The sequence below is a fragment of the Lactuca virosa genome, chromosome 8 (genome assembly GCF_052849685.1).
Source record: "Lactuca virosa cultivar CGN04683 chromosome 8, Lactuca_virosa_CGN04683_v6, whole genome shotgun sequence".
NCBI classification, from domain to species: Eukaryota; Viridiplantae; Streptophyta; class Magnoliopsida; order Asterales; family Asteraceae; genus Lactuca; species Lactuca virosa.
The window spans coordinates 244,115,898-244,126,216 of NC_136433.1; positions in this window are offsets into that span (position 1 = coordinate 244,115,898).

Below are 10,319 nucleotides of genomic sequence, written 5' to 3' on the forward strand. Positions count from 1 at the left end.
AAAAGAATTAAGAATCATCCTAACTTTCATGTAAGGTGTTATTATTTTTTGATGATAATGATTTTTATAAAGATTTGAATTTATATGATTCAAACTAAGTAATTATACATCATTTTTACCATACTTTTTATAAAAATCACAAACTCTTATAAAAATTACCCAATTTATATACAAATACACTACAAAGACAACATTTGTCTTATATGGTGATTACACCTTTAATAAAGAATTGTTATTTTAATAAAAAAAATCAACTTGAATTTTTTATTCAAAAAGCCACACCCTACCCCCTATACCCACCCCACCTCACCCCCCCCCCTTCACCCCTCCCTCTCTTCCTTAAACTCGGCCGAACCCTCCCCCCCCCCTATTCATTCTATTTTCTTCATTTCTTCATCTTCTTCAAGAACAAGTCATTTCTCTCAAGATTAATATCCATAAGTTGGTTCTTGATCTTTTGGTAAGTTTTTCCTTACTAATCTAGTGATTCTATACAAATATATACTAGTTTTGTTATTGTTACACACATTAATATGTGTTAATATCCATAGGATATTTCGAACTTCAAATGTTCTTCAAGTGTTCTTCGAGTGTTCTTATCTTGAAACCTTCATCTTCACCTCTTTATCCACCAAGAAACACACTCAAAGTGAGTTCATACCCCTCATTTTCATTTTTATCCAACTTTTAGGGGGGGGGGGGGGGAATACAAGTAAACTTGTATAATTATACAAGTTGTTATACATGCTTTATCTTCATGTTGTGTAAAAATGTTATCTATATGAAATAATGTTATTACCTAGTATTATGAACATTTATGTGTGGTATGTTGTTTAAACTGCAAATCTATGAAAAATGAGTATAAATATGCTATATGTTCTTAAGAAAAGTCATATAAACAAAGGTAACTAGCGTTTTTATGAACATAATATGACTTTTCTAGCAAAAAAATGGTTTTTAACCAAGTTATTCTCCCATTTTTGTGGGATATAAACCAAAATATATTATTTTGGACATATGTTATGAAACTAGTTATAAAGACCAAGGATTTGGTTTTACAAAAAGAAAACCCAAAAATCCACCATTTTTATGTAAAAATTAGGGTTTTCTAGTAAAAATGGTCATAACCCGGTTATGGTACCATTTTTGTGAGTTTTAACCTAAAATATGTTGTTTTAAACATATAAGGTTAGCTTGACATAAACTTCACAAAAAGGTAAAAATAATTTTTACAAAGTTTATAATTCAATATTTACCGTTTGGTGATGTAAAAAGGCCAAAAACTAGAAAACTGGCATTATCATACTAAAAGTTCATATACTCGTGTTAGATGTATAATATATGTTATTTATGAAACATTTATAACATTTTGGGTACAACGAAACATTTATAATAAACTATAATAGGTATAGTTTATGGGTCATTAACATTATTATAACGTTTTGGGACAAGACGAATAATTATATAAAAGTATATAATTATTATACGCTACATTAATACTATGGAAAAGTGATATTTACACTTACAAAGGGTTTTCATTACACAAAACGTAAACTTGTTGAAATAATTATGTGAGACAAAGTCTTCACCGTACCTACAAGAGTACACATTAAAATTCCTAAATTATAACCAGAATCTCGGTAAGAGAGTGTGATACTTGTGTATAGATCTGTACAGGACTGACAATCTCGCACATAAGCTGCTAGCTACAGCTAGAAAGGGAAGGTTGATCCGAGAAGATGGACACAAAAAGAAGAAGTTGAGTTAGCAAGGGCATGGGTCGACATATCTGAAGATGGTGGCACGGGAAAGGGTCAAAATCGTGATCAGTTTTGGTTACGTATCACGGAGCTCTTTTGTAGGGGAATGGGTCGAAGTCCAGATTATCGGACCTCCGACCATTGTAACTCCAAATAGAATCTTATGAACAAAGTCGTCACACATTGGAATGGAATTTACACAAACTTTGAGAAACAATGGGCTAGCAGAGAAAGTGAAACGAGTTTGTTGAAAAAAAAAACACACGCTACATTCCAAGATGATATGCAAAAGTCTTTTAAGTTTATTCATGTGTGGGAAGTAGTCAAAAGAAGAATTAGGTGGAAGGAACTTGCAACACATGAAGAAATTGCAAATCTGCCAAAAAGAAGTCGGACATCTTAATATTCGAGCTCGCAACAAGTCTTATCGGATGGTCACGTAGGCGTTAATCTTAACAATGATGACGACGACATTGAAGAAATACACCCGCCTCCTCGTCTAATGGGAAGGGACAAAACAAAATCTCGAGCAAAAGGAAAAGGGAAAGCGACTTCTTCAAATTCTTCAGTCGGAACCGAGCGGTCAGCCAGATCGGAAGAAATGATGACCCAAATGGCACAATTGAATTCAACTATGGAGAGGCATATGGTTGAAACCATCCGATTCACCGAGTATATGTTGTTAATGCAAGATGTGAGGCATCTCGACCCCGAAGATCAAGAAGAGGCAAGAATTATGAAAGCATCGATTCGGGAAAAATATAATCTGAAACGCAACTGAAAATTCGATGTTTTTTTTTCTAGGTTTTTAAATTTTAACGTCATGTTTTATTTTTAATTTTTAGGTTTTCAAGGTAATTTTAATTTTCATGTTTTTTTTTAGTTTTTAGGATTTTTAAATTGTAATTTTTAAGTTTATGTTATTTTAAATTTTAGTATGGTTCTAAAATAATTTAATCTTTTTCTAAAATGAAACTAAAAAAACAAACTCATAGGCATGACACCACACTTCGTAGGTAAAAAAATGTGAAAATTGTAAAAGTCTATGTGGCGCCTATGTGGCGTCCTTTTACCATTGGTAAAAAAAGCATGACATGCTTTAGCCTTAAAAATAATTTTTTTAAAGCAAAATGTTGATGCTTACCAGCTGTTAATTGCCATGGCGATATCATGAAGAAAAAAGAAGAGTTAAAGAGCATATGTTGTCTCCTCTGTGCTTCTCTCTATTGAAACCAAATTGAGTGCGCCATAAGAATTGAAATCCTGAAGGAAATTTTAAATCTTCGAGGAAAAGCTTCACACCTACAGTAGACATGGATGAGGATGATGATGATCAGACTTAGAGTTGAGAAGATGAGATTGTTGATGGAGAAGAAGAGGAAGATGATGACATAGAAAACTCAGATCCAAAACATCTAGGGTTGTATGTGCACCATAAGGTTGTTATAGTGCTCAAAACCCAACAAAAGTAATACTTGTTGCATGAGCTATCTTTGATGTTCTTATTTTTTTATGTGGAATGTATATGCATGATATTTTTGGGCTAGACGGCTGAATACCGAGCTGACTGACCGAAGGCCATTATGTCAAGTTAGGGGGACAAGGCGGAAACGCCAAGTCTGTGGATTCGACGGCTGAATACCGAGTCCTTATTTGGGAGTTGTTTAGGATGTGTTCCTAAATAGGCACGAGTTACATGATCTTGATGTTTATACTATATGAATATTTGTATATTTGATGATGGCATGATAAGTAGGAGTACGGTGAAATGCTTTTATTGTTATGCTGTGTTGGAATTCACTAAGCTTCGTGCTTCCCCTTTCCTTTATAAAATGATTATTACAGGTACATCAGGTATGAATAAGGGTAAGGCCAAAGCTTGATTGTACACAAGCGTGATTCAAAGATTAGTTCCTTGTCACAAACACTTGATATGAGATTTTTCTCACTAGTATTTCCGCTGTTGATTTGGAATTATGAATGGATTGGTATTGTTGAGAGTATGATTTGAAATATTAACTGAATACTTGAAACTTAACGGTTTTGGTTAATTAATGGATTTAATGGTTTTTATTATAAATATAAATGTTTTTAAAAGTTTAAATTTATTGAAAATTTTGGGACGTTACAAATTGGTATCAGAGCACAGCTTGAGCGAATCAGACACATCTCGGTGTGTTTGAATGATGAAGGATAAGGGCAATATTGTCTTTTTATGCCTGTGAGGGACCTAATGCGCAATTAAAATACATTTTGGGGACTGTCTGAGTTAAAAAATAAGTTAGGGACCAGACATGAAAATTAACCCAAACCATAAGGACCATTCGTGTAATTTACTCTTAATTGAATAAAGACAAAATTACAAAAATGGTGTAACGCCCGCAGATTCGGACTAGTCAATTTAGAGACAATAAGCGTCAAAAATGACTTTTTGATAGAAGATTACTTAGAATAAATAATCCTAACCAAGTTATAGTGTATGTCATAAGGAATCCGTACATATAAAGAACGTTGAAATCCGACTTATAACGAATAAGTTATGACTCGTCGAAGTTTTACGGTTAAACCGACACGACACCGTGTAACTTAAAAAGTGAATTTTTGATAAATTACTTTTTAGCCTTAGCGATTTAAACGAAAGTTGTGGTATACGTTAAACCGAGAGCGTGCGTAAAAAGAACGCCCAAATCTGACTTCGTATGAGGAAGTTATGATTTTCTAAGATTTAGCATAGTAGTGCACAGCCTGAAATTCAAATTTTAGATCGATCGATTTTTAGCTGACACAATCTAGACGATAATTGAAGATCTCGTTAATAGGAGCTCAACGATAAAAAGACAGTCGAAAATGGAGTTCGTATGTAAAAGTTTTGAATTTTACACGGTCGTTAACAATGTAATCTTCTTATACTGTTAAATTTAAAATCAGTCGAGAATTAGCCGACGGAGTCTAAACGAAAGTTGTAGAGTACGTCGTCACCTATGGATATAAAGAACGTCGAAAAAGGGGCTTGTATATGAAAGTTATAGAATTTAGAAGTCAGAAGGGTGATGCTGCGAAGGGTGTGACGTGGCCAAATCCTGGCACTTGCTTTCTCCCCACACCATGCCACCAGCTGGTGACACTTAGCACTCAACTCGATGAGTTGGAGGCTCAGAACTCGCCGAGTTGACCCATTTTTCAGCCTATAAATACCATGCGAGGCTCACTCATTTTCCTCACACCTTAACCCTTATCTCTCTCTAACTTCTCTCTAAACCTCTCCCAAGCCCTAGTACTTCCCAAGTGCTAAGAGGCAAGTCCCGGAGCGACCGAAGGCTCCGAGAAGAAGAGCTTTTCAGCTTGGAAGTTTTGCCCCCGCAGAGCTCGGTTCCTAGCCAAACCCCCGGTAAGTGAGATATGCCTACCCTACTTTAAGAATAGCTTATGTTTAAATTTATTATCGTTTTTAGGAGCTTATAAACAATATATATTATAAAATATGATATAAAAAGTGTTATTATAATATCTATTAACTACTCACGGTACGGGGAATCCAGTTTAAAGGGTCGTCTGGGTTGTTGGATTTCAGAAGTGCTATAATGCCAAAATGGTCATGCCTTCCAGTGTCTGGCCCTGTCTGTACATAGTGGTTGAAATGTATTGTTTAACACTTATAAAACAATATCGCTGCAAATAGTCGCGATAAATATTACACTAAAATCTAGTGGTAATGATAATAGGTTTCATCGAAGAAAATTATAATTGATAGAAGCGAAGCGCTGCCCGGGTTTGGAATCATCACCTTAACAAGTGAGTGCATAGTTACTTTCATCTTACACATAGATATGAAGTATTTAATATAAATTATGTGCTATATGTGCATATTATATGTGTTCTTGATATCTATATTGGATGAACCGAATATACATGTTTTATTTGATGTAAACTATATATGTATTTTATACCATTAAAAATATTGTGTAAAAATGGGTAGATGAATGATGAGGGATGAAAAATGATATAGATGAACATTGACAGCTATGGACTTAGTGCCCTATAGATGAACATTGGCAGCTGCGCCATAACCTGTAGATGTTTTTTAACTACGATGTACTCTAAACATCCTAGCAGCTGCGCCTAAAGGATAATATCGACAGCTGCGCCTAATAGAGAACGTCATAATCCTGGCAGCTGCTCCTAAATGATAATATTGACAGTTGTGCCTAATAGATAACATTGGCAGTAGTGCCATTGGCAATTACAGACTTCGTGCCTATTCCTTAGGAGAATCCTTAGGAATGAATGAGTGAATGATAGATACTTCTTAGGGTAGATCCTTAAGAAATAAAGAAGATAATAAGGATGAGTAACTGAGTTAATTGTTTGATGATGAAACATAATAACTTTATTATTGCGGCTTGAAAACCCTATGTATTCACCTGGTTTCCCAACCTGACCCGCTCAGCTTATTCATATCACAAGTGTCGATATGAAGCTACATTTCACTGAGAGATTAAAGGAAATGTAAATCACTAGTGTAAATGAATGTAAGATCTATTTATGCTTATGTTTCTGTATTGACAATGACATCCCAAATTTTTAATATAAACAAAATACATTTCTTCGGAAATGCTTTGATAATATATTTATCATGTTTTTTGGGAACAAATTACGCAATATTATTCTTTAAAATTGAATACTCTGATTTTCAAATAAGCATAAATAAAAATTTTAAAATGACCATGAATTTGGGGATGTCACAAATGGTCAATATGGTTTACCAAAGGTCACAAACTCAGTCCCTGCTAATTTTTTTATGGAAATGGTCCCACGGGTTTGCAAAAGTTGCACGAATGGCCCTTTTTAGTAACTCCTCAATATTCGCCCGTTAGGCCATATCACGTGGGAGTATTTTGGTATTTTCAAGTGTAACAGGGACTAAATTCATAACATTTGATAAACCATAGGGACTATTTCTTTCCATCTTCATTTTAACCATACGATTTACAATGTACAATTAAGATGAAATACGTATTTTAAAAAAGATATATAACCGAATAGGTTTTTTATTTTTTTTTAAATACATATAACCGAAAAATGGTTTTTTGAAAACCGATTGGACCAAACCGAAAACATATTCGGCCGATTTTGCCTTCCAATATAACGTAATAACATATTATACGAAAATGTATTTTTTTAAAGACATAAAAAAATTATTTTACGTAAAATAAATACGATAAAATACATTTTGTTTTATTTAAAAAAATTATGTAAAAAATGTTTTTGGTAATTTATTTATTGTTTACGTTTTATCGATTTTGTTATCATATAAATTAATTTTAAGAAGAAATAAACCAAGTGAGCATTCAACTCAATTGGTTATCCCCCCTTTCTTCAGCCATTTATTTGTCTTTTAAAATAAACTTCAAAAATAGTTATTGTGGTTTACCAAATGTTACGAATTCAGTCCCTGTTACACTTGAAAAGACCAAAATACCCCCACGTGGGAGGCACGTGATATGGCCTAACGACCGAATATTGACGGGGTTACTAAAAAGGGTTATCCATGCAACTTTTGCAAACCACAGGGACTATTTGCATCAAAAATATTAACAGGAACTGAGTTTGTAACCTTTGGTAAACTATAGAGACCATTTTTGTAATTTTGTCTTGAATAAATAATTTATTAGTTAAAGGCTTTATTAATTTAAAATTAATAAAATTAGGTTTTGGTCTTTTATTTTGTTGATAAAGAAGGTTCTAAGAAAACTCAAAATGTTTTATGAAATAAAATGAGTTTTTAGTGGTCATTCAAGATATAATAGATTTCATTCACTAAACCCTAATTGCTTCCTAAAACCATGTAACACATCTCTTCAGGGTATAATTGAAATTATAATTAAGAAAAACATTTATAGAAAAATTCCCAAAAATTTAGAGCTTATGTTTGTGGAAAATACTTTGGTCCCAAAATAATATACTTAAACCAAGTTCGAAAACACAAGGCTGTTAACAATAAGCATATCAAGAAAAGATTCAAGATCAACACACATTATGTAGCCTTCTTAAATTTCAAGCTAATCCCTAACCCAAGCTTGAGTCTTCAACCTAAAAACATCATATTTTGGACAATTTTTCATGGGGACAGAAAAATTAAGAAGTTAACATTTAAAAGAATAAATGTTTGGTCAACAGTGACGTTGTTGTTTAACTGCCAAATTTTTTTAAAAAAGATACATGAAATAACATTGTACTTTTATTTTTTGTTATTAATCAAAATCATGAAATTTTATAAATATTTCTCATAAAATAAACTTATAAATAAAAATGGTCAATCTTAGAACTTCCAACTGCATTTTATGATGAAAATGAAAAAAGAAACACCTCCCACCTAAGGTATGAAAATTAAGAAAAATGATGAAATTAGAGTCCTACATGAATGATCTATTCCATTCCATTAGGAAAAAAACAAACAATTGTTTTATTTCGGTGGAATAACTCATTCCATTCCTTATCCGATTTTACCATACCAAATAGTAAAAAGAAATATTACAAGAGAAGTAAAACTAAGAATTTTTAAAACGATATTTTTCAATAAAATCTAATTGAAATGAAGAATTAGTTGTTAGTTTAAGTAATAAAGAGATATATGACACAAATAATAAAAAATCTTCATAATGTATTCGACACGTGCACTAAGCTGTAATTTATAGGATAAAACCCCAAGCTTAGATTATGTATGCAAAACTTTGTCATAAAAAAATAAATACACAAGTCTATGTAATCATATATTAAAACTTAATTTTACAAATATGGAAGAAAAGAGACAAAAGTCCAATTCTAGTTAATCAGTTTTTTCGTTTAAGGTTTAGAGTTTAGGCCAAACTAAATACTCTTAACTGCTTTTTTTCATAATATCCACCGATATCAATTGATCATTTGATCCAATGGGTATAGTCTGAGATGTCTTCATTCGTTTTTTCTTGACCATTGCCTGCACGTTAAAGAAACGGTCAAAATAGATACAATAATATATTAACATCCATATTTTGCTCTAACAAATTCCCAACTTTTTATGTATCAATTTCTATTTAATGTTACATTTATGGACAACATTTTTGGTATCTACCTATATTTCTCATCTAAATCAACACCCTTAGCTGCCTAGTCGCATCATATTTGCATACATCCAATCCACTTTCCTATAAAAAAAGATAAAACGGTACAAAAAAGGCTTTAAATGAATGGTTTCGATTAACAAGATATAAAATAAGTAAAAGAAGACACTTATAATTCTCACCACTCAAATCATTGATTTTACTTTGTGCTTCCTGTCAAATTGAAAGAGGAATAAATGTTAGTCAAAACTCAGAACCAAAATGGTTAAGGGCATCACGAAACCCATACGATGACTAAAATGCAAAAAGTGGCTAAGTCTCATCCCACACCCAATTATGAAAATACATAATCAATCTTTAGAATCATAATTCATAAAGGTGGTGGTACTTGTAATTCTTTATGTTATGTTGAGAAGATAGAAAGGAGCGTTGATAAAGTTGACGATGAGAAAGACAATCCGAGAGTTTAGGCTAACAATCAAAAGCCCTATAGCTCACAAAATCGAAGAAATATAAATTTGTTTGCTGATTTTTAAAAAAGGAGATTTGATAGGGTTTTGTCATCATCCAGAGTTCAATTTGAAGATATTTTGCTGGAATTTGATAAAAACCCCTACTCCGACTACCCAGTCTCTGACTCGGGTTCGTTGAAATTTGTGTGGCGTTCCTTTGTTTGATAAAAGAAATCATGTCCGTTATGATTTGGGAATGGTGCTAATAGGTAAAAGATAAAATGTTGATGCTTACAAACTGTTTGATGAATCGCCAAGGCGCATTATGAGGAAAAAAAGCTAGAAGAGCATATGGTGTTTCCTCTGTGTTTGTCTCTATTGAAGCCAAATTGAGTGAGCCATAAGAATTCAATATTAAATGTTTGAGGAAAAGCTTCAGATCTACAGTAGACGTGGATGAGGACGATGATGATCAAGCTTGGGAGTTGGTGTGACAACCCGAAACTTTTTCCGTTAATGAAATTTCAGATCCGTAAACCTTTCCGTTCAAACTTTGGTTTAATAAAATAATCTAGTTATGCTTAATTAAATTATTTACGAGTCGAAACCAAAAATCGCGCGGAAACCTGAAAATCTCGAAAATCAACATTTTTGGTCAAAAATGGGATTTACGACCGTAAACTAGTTTACGGCCGTAAACTCGTTTACGACCGTAAAATGGTTTACGACCGTAAACCACGAGTGGACCCCATTTTCACCCTATAAATACGATACCCCCACCCTCCTTAGAACATTTCTGGCCACATTCTCTCCTTCTCTCTCTAAGATTCTTCAACCGTAAACTCCTTAAAACGCATTTAAACTCCGGGAAACGTCGAAAAACACCGTTTGGAGCACTTTGGAACGTCTGGAATCACTCCTCGCATCGAAATCAACATTCAAAACCTCGTTTTCCGAGTTTACGGTTCGAGCTTCAAAGACCGTAAACTCAGTTCTTGAGTTTACGA